The sequence below is a fragment of the Suncus etruscus genome, chromosome 2 (genome assembly GCF_024139225.1).
Source record: "Suncus etruscus isolate mSunEtr1 chromosome 2, mSunEtr1.pri.cur, whole genome shotgun sequence".
Lineage (NCBI taxonomy): Eukaryota > Metazoa > Chordata > Mammalia > Eulipotyphla > Soricidae > Suncus > Suncus etruscus.
In genome coordinates, this window is record NC_064849.1 from 110,071,478 (window position 1) to 110,085,848 (window position 14,371).

The 14,371-nt window shown below is 30.7% G+C and overlaps 1 non-coding gene across 1 annotated transcript; it reads left to right on the forward strand.

Annotated features, from left to right (window-relative positions):
* The first annotated feature begins 8,352 nt into the window (after positions 1 to 8,352).
* Positions 8,353 to 8,457, forward strand: LOC126002142 (U6 spliceosomal RNA). The gene has a single exon (XR_007492917.1). It is a non-coding gene; the product is annotated as a U6 spliceosomal RNA (small nuclear RNA).
* Positions 8,458 to 14,371: the final 5,914 nt, after the last annotated feature.

The following is a 14,371-nucleotide window of genomic DNA, read 5'->3' on the forward strand; positions in this document are numbered from 1 at the left end:
TTTAGAAACCACCTATCTAATCCATGATCTTTATATAATGCAATAATGTCTTTCTTCCTCTTTTCTACTAAAAAAACCCCACACAACAGAATGAGGGAATTTTAGTGCTTTCTCCAACTTCAAGTTTGGTCCTAACCTCTAGCAACAAGAGGTCCAAAGTCTCCAGTTACTAACTACAAAATAGTCTTCTTATACAGATATATGACTAAAAATAATTTATGCCATTAAAAGTAATATATTGAAAACCACTCAGAGAAAGTTTTTCAAGTTTGCTTTTGTATCTGAGAGGAAACTCCCCAGCATCACTCAGAGTCAAACATGTGACTACTGTGGTTGGAGGATCGCATAGGAATTAAGGCACTTATTTTGCATACAGCCAGCCTTGACTTGGTTCCAGCTATCAAATATGGTGCTCTGTGAATACTATCAGGAGTAAGCCCATGGCACTGTCGAGTGAGATCTCCAAGCCAAATACATATACATATATAAAATTCTAGAGAGTAAAAGCATATATACAGTATTGTTATATATGTATATTTGCTAATTTTTATAATGTAAAATTTATTCTTTATGCACTCCTAGTACATTAATTTAATTTAATTTAGTGTGTGTGTGTGTGTGTGTGTGTGTGTGTGTGTGTGTGTGTGTGTGTGTGTGTGAGGAATAGGACCTAGGGCCTCACACATTCTTTGCCAATTCAGAGAAAGAGCTTCTGAGTATCTATAAACATACTATATTTATATAAAGATTTTTAACTTGAGAATTTTAAAAGTTTCTATTCCTCCTTCCTATATTAGCAAGAATTTTTATTTTAGGAGCTGGAACAAGAATACAAAAATATTATTTGAAATTTAATTTTTATTTATTTTATTGCTCCACATTTATTGGGAACTCCACACTTCAAACATTCTATCCCAATCTGGTGTATTTAGTAGTTAAAAACAAGTAACAGCACTATAAGATGCTAACATTATTTTCTGGGAAATAGATGCAAAAAATACATTAAAAAAGACATGACTATAGATAAGAAAAAAGTAGCATTAAACTAATTTTTATTCCTTTTTCTTAGACCCCTTGTCCCTTTTCTTTAGATCACAGTTATTATATTTTCTACTCAGACCAGAAAAATATTTCCATAATGAAAACATAAATCAATTTTTAAAGACCTTTTAAAAATTAAAATGCATCTAGCTTGAGAGATATGGAATGAATGACACAGGTTTCCAGGAGCAAGGAGAAAGTTCCAGGAAACATTATAGATTTTGAGAAGAAATATCAGGTCATACCCTCCCATGAGAAAGGAGGTTTTTAGTGTCCATGGAAATTAGGAAGAAGTAAATGTTTGCAATGCACAAACTGGTTGGAAAGACCAAGAATAATTTTTCAGTTGAAATCAAATTTATTATTATAAAGTTTTGCCCCTGTGATGTTGTTTTTAAATGCTGACATAATTATTCCTTCCCTCAAGTCTTGGCTGGAAAGTTCATAGTTGACTATAGTTAAAAGATATTCCAGAACCTTGAGTTTAGATTGGGAGAGGAAGTTTGTAGTTTCCTTGATGCAGAGATGTAATAAAGATTTTAAAGCAGCGGCTGGTTCCTTGGGAAAGATGGGCCCCAGGCAAAGTGATACAGTGTGTTTCCAGGTCAAACAGAATAATGATAGACTTCCACTAGTATGAAGAAATATTTAAAACAGACAATTATATGTAGGAAGAGTAACATTAATGAAAACAGATTTGGAGGCAATGATGAAGTATAATTAAGAATAACAAGTTTTATCACACTTTTTCTGAAAGTAAAATTTCATCCAAAAATATTACACTTGATGTTTTGAAATGTTTTTATTATCAAAATCAGGGCACTCAGTGTATGTATGAGTCAACATACAGTATCAAAATCAATTATACTCAAGGTATGAGTCAACATATGCAAAATACTATTTCAGATGATTTCTTATATATGCTTACTTGTATAAAATTATTGACATGATATATAAAACTCTCCAATCAGTAAAACACATATATGTCACAAGATGAATTTTGTTAATATTTCAATGAACATTTTGCTTGTTATTTTAAAAGGATACACTTCAGGCTTCTTTTCATGTGAATTTTTAATAATGTGAAATCTATTCTTCCTCTGAAATGATACTAGTTCAAAGGGTTTTAAAAACCCAAAACATTCTTTGAAGTGCTTTGAGAGATTTCTGAAAACATCTTTCACAAATAAGTTTTTTACTGACTTTTTCTGCTCACGGAGACACCAAACCACCACTTCAAACATTAGAGCAGACCTGTGAACAGGCAGGAAACGTCCATGGCCTTCTTGTCAGTTTGGAGACAGATAAGCTGCAAACTCTGAGGAGACTTAAAAAAGTAATGTCACAGGAATCTCTCAACCTGGAGTTGAAAAATCATTCAACAAGTACACCAGACTGTTTAGTGATGAAGACACTGGTGAATGCTCTTAGAATGTGAGTTTCTACCTCAGTGTCCTGGAGAAGAACAATAACTCTTATCATCAGTAATACATATTATCAGATATAGATATATTTTGTGCAACAATAGTACAAACTTTAAGACTTGTTTTTTAATTCTCATGAGGTTCTCAGTATATTTAGAAAAATATAAAAAACAAAATGATATGGTCAATAAATTTCAATTGTAATTATTATTAGATTATTTACAGTACCTTCATCTGTTAAATTGTAGTTCATATGAGCATAATTTAAAGCAATGGGCTTTTTAGAGTATTCCTGAGTTCTGTAACATGCTAATAGCTAACTACCTAATATATTTAATAGCTTCTTCTTTTCTATTCATTTACATCTATGTTTTCTATTTGGAATTCACAAGTAAAAATATGGTTTTATTTTAAAGATTCTGAGAAGCATTTCTTAAAATAAAACTGATTATGTTCAAAGACAATAGAGTAATTTAATGTTTAGAACATTACTTGTTATAATAGATGGAGGATAAATTGATCAAAAAATTAAATACAATGTCTATTCTTTATCACACTAATAAGTATCACATTAAAAAGCCAAATTTTAACTTATATATAAAGTATTATGCATCAGGAAGACTGTTCAAAAATGGTTTATTCATAGGAGAAGAAATTCTATTAAAATCATAATATCAAATAGTATCAAAAATATTAACAACTAAGACATAGGTGAGAAAAATAACCACATATTACATAAATAATATGAGTCATATAGATAGGCATCATTAAGTATTATAATTATATAGATAGGTATTATTTAAATAGGTATGTATAGGTATATATCTTTCTATATATTTAGGTATATAGATAGGTATTATATATAGCTATCATTAAGTATTAAAATTAATATGAGATATTATATATTATAATAGATTATAGATATTATAAATTTATATTTTTTAGAGATATGGAGGTATTTATAGTAACAAATTTTTATATTGAAGCCAGAAACAGAATAAAGTGAGTAAGATTTGCCTTGTATGTGACCCACTCTGGTTCAATTCTGGGCTACACATATGGTCTTGCTGAGTCCCACCAAGAGTGATTCTTGAGCACAAGCTGGCCATGAGCACTGAAGCATATATACCCTTAAGCAACCTAATTTTTAAAGATATAATTAAAGTTATGAGTAAGGAAAATACATATGGAAGTAACACTATATTTGTCTTCCTTAAAATCTTGGTGTGGCTAACAAATCTAGAAGCTCCTTATTAGTTGACTGACATTTAAAAATTAACTTACTTGGGGGCTGGAAATATAGCATGGAGGTAGGGTCTTTGCCCTGCATGCAAAAGGACAGTGGTTTGAATCCTGACATCCCCTGAGCCCAGGAGCAACCCCGGGTGTAACACAAAAACAAACAAACAAACAAAAAAAAAACAAAAATTAAGTTACCTGAAGTCTAAAAATTTAACCATTTAAAATATAAAAAATATTTATTTAATCAGTAGTTATCAAAGCTCAGCAACAAAAATTATGAGAATTTGGGGAAAGGGGAAATAAGGAATATTCATTGTGGCATACTAATATTATATGTGTTTATGCTTAAATATGAAGACTTTATTTCTTGGTATGAATTTAAAATTGTTAGTACATTTATTGGCTGCTCGAGTTATAGTAGAAATATCTAAGCATTTATTTTAATAAATCTTTAGATGTAGCATCATATTAATTTATTTCTTAACCTCTATCACTTGCTCAGAATCAAAAAAAATTGTGCTTCTGTAACTTCACAGTACAGAATTGTGATGAATTCAATATAAACTCATTTCAGATGGTTGAAGCAATGTTATTGAAAGAAATGACCACTCAGTTTTCAGTTATTATAATTTTGAGAAAAGAATACCAATATATTGTTTACTTTAATTAAATGACATAGCTAGACTTGTATCTTAAGCTTCTACCTCTGATTATTTTATTTTTTTGCCCCAAACTTACATATGTATGACAAAAATTATTTATGGAAGGAAGAGAAGGGTTCATATTAATGACATTTAATCTACTTATTTCATGATATGAATGATATAATTATATTTAAGAAAATATTAATTATTAGACAATCCAAGCACTTAATTTTAAACAAAGCTTTCTCTTTGTAACAATAAATTTATTATAATAGCAAATTAGTATAAAGTAACAATCTTTATTAAATAGATAAAATGGTAGTATTTACATATGGTGTGCTACATAAATTATTTTATTTTTATATGCTTAAATATTTTTTTCTATAGAAACTTTTGCTCATGTTCTCATCTCCGTAATGGTTGATTGATTAGGTTTTTTTTTTTTCTCTCATTTCCTTTACTAACAATGGTTATCAGAAAAGAGTCAGGCTTTGTGTCTCTGAAAAGGAATTTTTGTTTATTTTAGTTGTTAAACTGTAGAAAGAAGCACACACCATATATAAACATGAAAAATTCAAGTTGAACTTGAGATCTTAGGTGAAATTTACACTAGCAGCAAAATAGAGGGGCTATAAGAAATCAGTAGTGCAGTATAAGAGATCAATATAAAAGTGAGGAACTTTATATTGCTGAAATTATATCCAGTTTTCTGTGAGATTTGGCTTATAAGGAAAACTCTGGGTAAAATTTCAAGATTTAAGAGAATACCAATAAAGTGAAGATTGACATTAACCAGAGCAGGCTATAAATACCACACAAAGAGACCAAACAAGTCCTCCCCTGACAGGTCTGACCAACTCTTCCTTTCAGAACAAATGCATAATGAACAGCACAGGAATAGAACTTGTTCTTTTAGGATCAGCGAAACTTAATGTGTTCATTAGAGTACTTATGTTTTTCGATTCACACTTGTGTATTTACAGGATGGCTGTATTAAATATAGGTTCAATCACGCAACATTAGAGTGTAGTTTGCACAAATGTCATAGTTTATCATTTCTATTATGTTTTTCACTGGATCATTCAAATTAATATGACTTCATTTCTCTCCACATAATTTTTATGTGAAGGTGGAAACCAAATTCACTTTTAAGAAAAACCTCTAAATAAGTGGGCTGAGAAAGAGGAACATATTAATATTCAAGTAAACACACCTCTTTCTTTGCCTTTTTCCTGTTGCTTTTCTAGAAAAATATTAACACTGAGACTGTTTTTCTTTAAATTAATAACACCAATTTATAATATTTTAATTTTAGTTTTATTTTTAAAATAGGAATGACTATTATATATTCAGAAAATATCCTGAAGTCATCTGTTAAAGTTGTTAAGTTATTAATTATATATTGATGAATAATCATCATTTTATTACTTTTGTTTTATATTCAAACAATAATTTTAAAGTGAAATTTATAATACAATTCTTATCAGGATATAATCTATAACATTTTTTTGAGGATGTCAACTATAAATGATCAATCTATTTAAGCAGTATATAAATAAATCTATTTCATTTTTGTTTGCCACTCATAACTATATCTAAAATGTTCTAAAATTCTAAAAGTTATCTAAGTTCTAAATTTTCAGTTTCATAAAGAAATATTCAACAGGCATCAATTGAAATGTTGCAGGTGAAAGAGTAGTACACTACTTACCATTTTAAAAATTATGTTTCATAGATACTTAGACACTTCTAGAATTTTATTTGAAAGAGAAATGGTTCTAGGGAGGAGGAAAAATGCATAGAGAATCTTATAATTTATGTATATATGCATATTTTCTTAATGCCCTTAAAAAGGCCTGTACTTTAAAAGAAAGTAATAAAAATCACTGAACATATCTATGGAGAATTTAGAGGTAACATAAATGTGGATTAAAAATTAAAGTACATATTAGGAGAACCTAAATCTTTTTGCACCAATTCTCATTAGTTTGAAGCACAAGAGTATTCAATATTTGGTCAATGATGCAATGATAATTGGTATATATCCTGTTATATAAATTCATTTTTCATTAGAATGAGATAATATAGTGAAAACACAAAAAGTTTCTAATTTTGCACCTATGTTTTTAGCTGATTTAATTTTTTATGTGCTTTTGAATTCACTTTAAAATTTATAAAAAATTTTTAGTAATCAAAGTAAAGACAATTTCCTTACAGAGAAGAAGGGTGCTTGACTTGCAAGTTTGATTCCCATTGCATCTGTATTTAAAGTTCTTTAAATGCAGAGTGAGTCAGGAGTTGTTCTTAGCATTGCTGTGTATGCCTTTTACCTAGCCCCTCAATAAGTTTAGAAATAGATTTGATAAAACATCATTTAAGCTCAGGCTAAAATAAAAATGATAAGAAATCCTATTACTATTCATAACTAATTATCATTCATACTGAATAGCATGTAACTAAGAAAAGTTCAAAAATTACATACAAATGAGATAAAAACATAAAAACAGTTTCTACACTGTTTATAAATTATAAAAATTTTTCAAATTTTCATTGAGTCTCACATAATACAATTTTACAATATTGTCCTGTGTTCTCTGCAAATCATTTTGAAGCAGAAGAATGTATACAAGTATAAAATGAAATCAATTTTTTTTTGGTATTGATAGAACAACACAATCATAAAATGTGTATAAAGAAGTTTAAGTGTATTATGCAGCCATCAGGAGAGATGAAGTCATGAAATTTTCCTATTCATGGGTGTACACGGACTCTATTATGCTGAGTGAAATAAGTCAGAGGGAGAGAAATAGATGCAGACTAGTCTCACTCATCTATGGTTTTTTTTTTTAATTAAAGACATTATTGTAATAATCCCAGAGACAATAGAGTTAAGGGCCGGAAGGACTGGCTCACAATATGAAGTTCACCACTAAGAGTGCTGAACACTGTTAGGGAAATAACTACACTAACAACTAGCATAACAATGTTAATGAATGATAGAAGTAGAATGCCTGTCTCAAATACAGGTAGAGGTGGGGGATGAGGGAAGGGGACATTGGTGATGGGAAGGTTGCACTGATGAACGGGGGTGTTCTGTTTATGACTGAAATCCAACTACAATCATGCTTGTAATTATGGTGCTTAAAGACTTTATGAATAAAAAAGAAGTTTACATGTAACTTCATGCAATATATTCACAGATATATTTTCAAGGTAATTTAATGTGGCAGATGCAAGGAAAAATCATACATCTTAGGTAAACTATTTTCATTTTCTAAACTTCTTTTTCCACCTTTTAGTGGCTGGGAACTATTCACTCTCAGTCAGGCTGTAGTGCGTCTACATTTTGTTTTAGTGCTCAGCAGCGATTACACATTAGTTTATGGTGTGAGTACATGAGGCAACTGGACTTCTGTGGCTGTAATGATCTTTCACATTGTTCTATTTTCTGAGAGGAGCTATGGTGCTCACATATCTGCCCTCCAGATATTGCACTTCCTAACAGTGCTCAAAACATCTTTTGGTTGCTCTTCTCTCATCAAGGATTCCACTGCTGTAGTTGTGCTTACACTTGACAGAAAGTGGAACTTCCAGAATCCAACAAAAGAACTATAAGGATCTCACAGAGTACACATGATAGATTCAGGGGTTGTGTGTTGTGGGTTACCATTTGCTTTGCTAATACCCTCCCACCATTAAGTCACTGAACTCTTGGAATTCCTTGCCCCTAAAGTTTCTTCAACATTTTATAGACATAGTAACAAGTATAGAAGATATATAGAATATATATAAATACAACCAATATCATTTTCTAATAATACATATAAGACATAATAAAATACACATTTAGCTTATTATTGGATTGAAATCTAATATTATAATTTTAATTGAATTAAAAATAGAATACTGTTTTAGACTTTACCCATAACTTTAGTGTAAGATTTACAGAAACCAGTATAAGTTATGTATAAATTTTACTTGCAAAATATTGAACAAATCATGCTTGCTTCGGCAGTACATATATTAAAACTGGAAGAATACAGAGAAGATTAGCATGGCCCCTGCACAAGGATGACACGCAAAATATTGAACAAATACATAATATTGAAATAATATTAAAAGTACTGGCACACTAATAACTCAGTTGACAAAGCTCTAATGATGGCTGTATTAACTAAAAATAATGGTTAGAATAAATTAGTGCTTTTTCTAAAATGGTTGCAGAAAACTGGACTCAAGTATTATTGTGTTTAGTATGCAGACTAGCATAACAGGTTTGGGTGATGCATCAACTTTCACAACACTGAAAGACCATGTAATATAAGTTATATATTTTAAGGCCTGATCTTTTAATTTCATATTTTCACAGACATTTGACATGATACAAAGTATGCTTTATAATTTATTTTAAAAAAGTTAGTGTCCCTTCTATAACAAGGTACTAGTACAATATAATATAAGGCAAGAAGCTGTCACGTTTCATATAGAGACTAAGTAAATAAGCTAAATTACAACACAGTGTCCCCATTGTACTTTTCTTGTAACATTTGGAGAAAACCAAATAATTTTTATTTAACATTATTTTAATGTCATTGTCTATATTTAAAACTAAAGTGTCAACAGACACTGCAGTATTAAAGTTTTGATTAAGAATATAATGTATTTACTTATTTGAAACTTTTATAAAGGCATCTGACTAATTTCAGAAACTGATGTCATTTAATGCAGAATGAATACATTTCATTTGAACATTATTTTCCAAATAACAACAACTTAAAGTGGTTGAGAAATTGATTATCAACCAATTTTAACTTGTAAATTTAGCAATTAAAGACAGAACAGATGTTAGATAATGCTAGTGCTAAAAAAAATTTGTGCTACTTTTCTTCCAGTTTTCCAGATGAGTTAAATTGATGAGCATCACAAATTGCATAATGAGCTCTAAAAATAGAGTTATCATTTGTAGTTGTTCTATAGAATGCAAATTGATTTTCACTTGTGGCAATTTAAATAAAACAGAAATAATCTTGATTATAAAACTGATATGTTGTTGGCTCTCTTTTACCGCTTCTACTTACAAATTTTCTGTGCTAAAAATAAACTTTGTATTTTCATTGATAGCCTTCAGGTTAATTCTTATATAACAAACTAAAAATTCATTAATTGCTTGATATAGTTTATAGATTACTCTCTACTTAAAATAAATACTTTTTTATTCATTAGAAGTAATTTAAGTAGTAATTTAAATAAATTACTAATTCCACATTTTTGGAAGATAGATGCTAAACCTTTAGCATCTGCTAAAGCTTTTTTAGATATAGCTCTACATAACCTATTGAAGTATTAATATAACAATTTATATTTTCCTCATCTAAAATATAGTAGTCATAAAACATAATCCAAGGTAATTGAATGATTTAAAGAAACTATGTGAAATGGTTACATATAATTTATGAAGCAATGTTTAAGCACTTAGAACTGTGTTTGTCTTGAAGTTATCAGGGTATAAATTGTTATTATTAAAGGAGACAATCTTTTTAGATGAACACAAAAGAATTAATTGGCAACCTACTTCACTATCAGGATTTTCTGTTTTCCACATCACAGATCAGTTCTTACTACCTCTTAATTTGGATATGTTACAATAATTTATAAAAATGATACCAGAGTGATTATGGACTTGTTTTCACTAATATATCCTTTTGCATTGTTTGTCCATTTTCACAATTTTCATAGCATTATTCTTCCAAGAGTCCAGATTAGGATCATATTTTATTAAGGTCTTAATGGTGCTCAATTTTGGCCTTTAAAGATTATGGAAATGCAATGAAGTAAACCTAGGAATATTTCTCATGTATATATTGAAGAATCACAACAAATATATAATTTGAAAATTTATCTAATTGATTTCTTTGGGTATATTTTATATGCAGGGTATATTTTATGTGTATAGGTGTGTCTACCTTAATGGTTAAACACTGATCTACATCCATATTTTTGCATAGAACTTTGTATTAAAGTGACTAAAATGGCATTAAAATAAGAACATTTTGATCAGCTATATTTTTAATAGTATCAAGCAGTACTTTTCAAAATGAACTTCCTTGTGATATTATCGGATTCTCACACAGATATGTGTATCACGGATGAGAAAAGCGAAATGAGTAATGTAAATGAGATGAAATATTGTAACTTTGATAACTTATATTTACTCAATTACTAACTTTTATTTATTCAATTACAAATGTGTTAACTGGAATACATGTAAATGTAGCTCATGCACTCTATACTTAGAGTTGTGAAAGCTTCTTCAGATAAAAACAAAAGGGTTATATCTTTTCCTTTTAAAAATCAAAGATGTGAATGATTGGCATTAGACTACATAAATTAGTGTCTCAGCTCTCTTCATAATATATCATATGTCAAAACTTCTCTTTTCAGAATAACAAAAATGACCTTTTGGTGCCATAAGCTCTGGCTGACCTTTTAGTAGCCATAACAGTGGCAGAGAAACAAAGATACATCAAGCAAGAGTTAATTCTTGCCACTGAACTACCCAGGGCATGAACTTGAATATTATACGGTATTTTATCTCTTAAATTTGTAAGCAAAAAGTAACACAATGACTTTCTATTATGAGAATCAACTCTATGAACTTGAAGTGCTATTTAAGTTTTTCAGTTAACATAAAGCTTACAGCATTCTGCACTTTGGAATAAGTGCCATTTTCAGAATATACTTTAGTAAGTAATATAAATATCAAAATTCGAAGTATATATAGGTTGAAGTAAATTTATTAGTGCAAAATACGGTTTAAACACAAGAGTAGTATGGTTTAATTTAGAAAATTTTAATAGAGAATAATAGTTTTTTTATTTGACTTTTCCCCATTAATTAAAATGTTAACATCAGCGTGTCACAGTGAAACTATTTCTTTTCAAAGAACTTGGAACCACACACCGGCTGATGTTTGAAATCCTGTATCTCCATGATTTATCTGTAGGGCACTATTTGAACGTTTATTATCTTTGCTGTCCAGAGTTTCTAATTTTGTTTATGTTTTTCATGAAGTGTGGAATCACAATTATGAATTTATATAAACCCATGCTAAGTAGTTAAATAAGATGAAAGACCTGAATATTTTCAGTACATTTCAGTGTGTACAAATTGGGACTCTAGTTACAATGAAGCCCTAGTTTTTATTAAGCTATTTTGGGGAGGATGGAAAGGAGAGGACAGAGAATGCTTTATCAAGAGGAATTTGTGGTAGGAAATCCAGTCTTCAAAAAACAATCAGCTCAGCACTTCAGATAAAAATTTTATTGACTACTTATTTGCATGATATTTCTTGTTTATTGGTCAATAATATGTAATAATTTTACTCCTAGACTACATTAAATGTAATCTTTTATTTTTTTTCTCTTAATATATGACTAATCTCAAAGTTGATGGCATACTCTGGAATTTTTCTTAAAATACTGGAATAATTAATTGAGCAATTCTCTCTTAGTCATTAAATCTAAAGCAGTCTAACAAAAATGAGATATCTATACCAGTAAAATTGTCTCACACCAAAAATCACAAAAACAGCCAGTGTTGCCATGGACATAAACAAAAAATTACACTCATTCATTGCTGGTGGGAATGTTGACTTATTCAATTACTCTAAATAAAAGAACACTTCAAAAAACTAAAAGATAAGCCCTCCTATGATCCAATAATTCTACTTTTGACACCTATTCCAGTGCCTAAAAATGACATTGGTTAAGCAATGTTAATGATAACCAAAATCTGAAAACAACCCCAAAAAACAAGAACAGAAGACTAGCTAAGGAAACTGCAGTATATATAAACAATGAAAAACTACTCATCAATAATAAAAGATAAAATAATGCAACTTGGTGCTCCATTAATGGAATCGGAGAGCACCATGCTGATGTAAGTCAACCAGAATTACATGGCCATATATTCAATGATTTCTCTCACAGGTGGTATATAAGGAAGCACAGTATAAGTATAAAGAATGGACAATGTAGCAGAAATTGAGAATTGGTTTATGTGACTGAGTGATCAGTCATATGTGTTTATGTGATCATGAGAAGACTGAGGAAAGGGTTTGAGTGGAAAGCCCTGAAATAATGGTGTTAGAAAATACTCAGGTGGAGCATACATTGTCAGAATGTATTTATGAAACACTATCATGAACAGTATTGTAAATCAGTAAAAATGATTTTAAATGGTAAAATAAAATATTCTGTGTGTTTTAGTTTGCAATACTTTTATAAAATTAAAAACTTGGATGTAAGTTTATAGTACATTTCATTAGAAGTCTTATAAATAACTCTTGGGGCTAGATTATATAGCACAGAGGTAGGGTACTTGCCTTGCATGTGGCTGACCAGGAATAACCTGGATTCAATTTCCGGCATTTTATATGGTCCCCTGAGCCTGCCAGGAGAGATTTCTGAGCAAATAGCCAGGAATAATCCCAGATCACACCCCGGGTGTGCCACCCCCCTCCAAAAAAAACAAAAAAACAAAAAAGAAGTAAAAGAAGTTTTATAAATAGCTTTTGACATCATTTATTCTGTGGACTTTATGTTAAATAAGAACTATGTGATTAGCAAGGCCCAGTTAAAAAAATTAAATAAAATCAAAGATTAGGCTATAAAAGCACAAATATTATTAAATTGTGCAGTCTGACGTATTTGTTTCTTTAGAGTTCAGGTCCATCATGATAAAATATTATTGGTTTATATTGTATACAAACTGTGTTATCCAAACTGCTGCAGATGAGGCAATTGAGGGAGGAAACATCATAAGCTTTAGATTCCAGAAATGTAAAGGTGTCACTGGTTTTTCAGTTCCCAGAGTGCCTCTCTTTTTCTTTACTCAAAATGGAAATTACCGGGCCTGGGGAGATAGCACAGCGGTGTTTGCCTTGCAAGCAGCCGATCCAGGACCAAAGGTGGTTGGTTCGAATCCCGGTGTCCCATATGGTCCCCCGTGCCTGCCAGGAGCTATTTCTGAGCAGACAGCCAGGAGTAACCCCTGAGCAATGCCGGGTGTGGCCCAAAAAAAAAAAAAAAAAAAAAGTGGAAATTACCTTTTTTTTCTGGCCTGGAGGTAGTATTGCAGGTAGGATGCTAGCCTTGCACAGGGATCCCATGTGGTGCCTCAAGGATAGCCAGAGTATTTCCTGAACAGAGAGCTAAAAGCTTTGCCAGGTGTAGCAAAAAAAAAAAAAAAAAAAAAAAAAAAAGGCAGCTAAATAAATGACCGTTTGGGCCCGGAGAGATAGCACAGTGGCGTTTGCCTTGCAAGCAGCCTACCAGGACCAAAGGTGGTTGGTTCAAATCCCGGTGTCCCATATGGTCCCCCGTGCCTGCCAGGAGTTATTTCTGAGCAGATAGCCAGGAGTAACCCCTGAGCACTGCCGGGTGTAGCCCAAAAACCAAAAAAAAAAAAAAAAAAAAAAAAGAAATGACCTTTTCTTCTTGGTTTGTCTCCCATTTACAGCTCAGATGAAGATGCAATAGTCTGTGGTCTACTTCTTCAATCCATTGGTCAGTATGTAGAAGTTGGAGATACTTGATAAAAATTATGTATTTGATTCAAATATATACTACCATGAATTATTCTTAGTACCACCTCTACATTTCTGTTGAAAAATTTTTTTTTCTTTTTGAGCCACACTATTCCTAGCTCTGTGCTCAGGGGTAATTTTGATTTTTCTCAGGGCACAATACACAATATATGTTATGGAAGATTAAACCAGAACTGACTACAGGCAAGAAAAATGCCTTAGTGCTTATACTATCTCTGTGGTTCCTGTGATTAAAATTTAAATTAACAAAAACATAATCTATATTTTGGGACATTTTCTATAAATTATTTTATTTAAACACTGTAGTTACAAGGTTGTTTATAACATGGTTGGATTTTTTCACAGATATAAAGTTTCTCATGATTGGTTTCAAACAGACAATGTATAACACTCTATCAGAGCACAATTCCTGC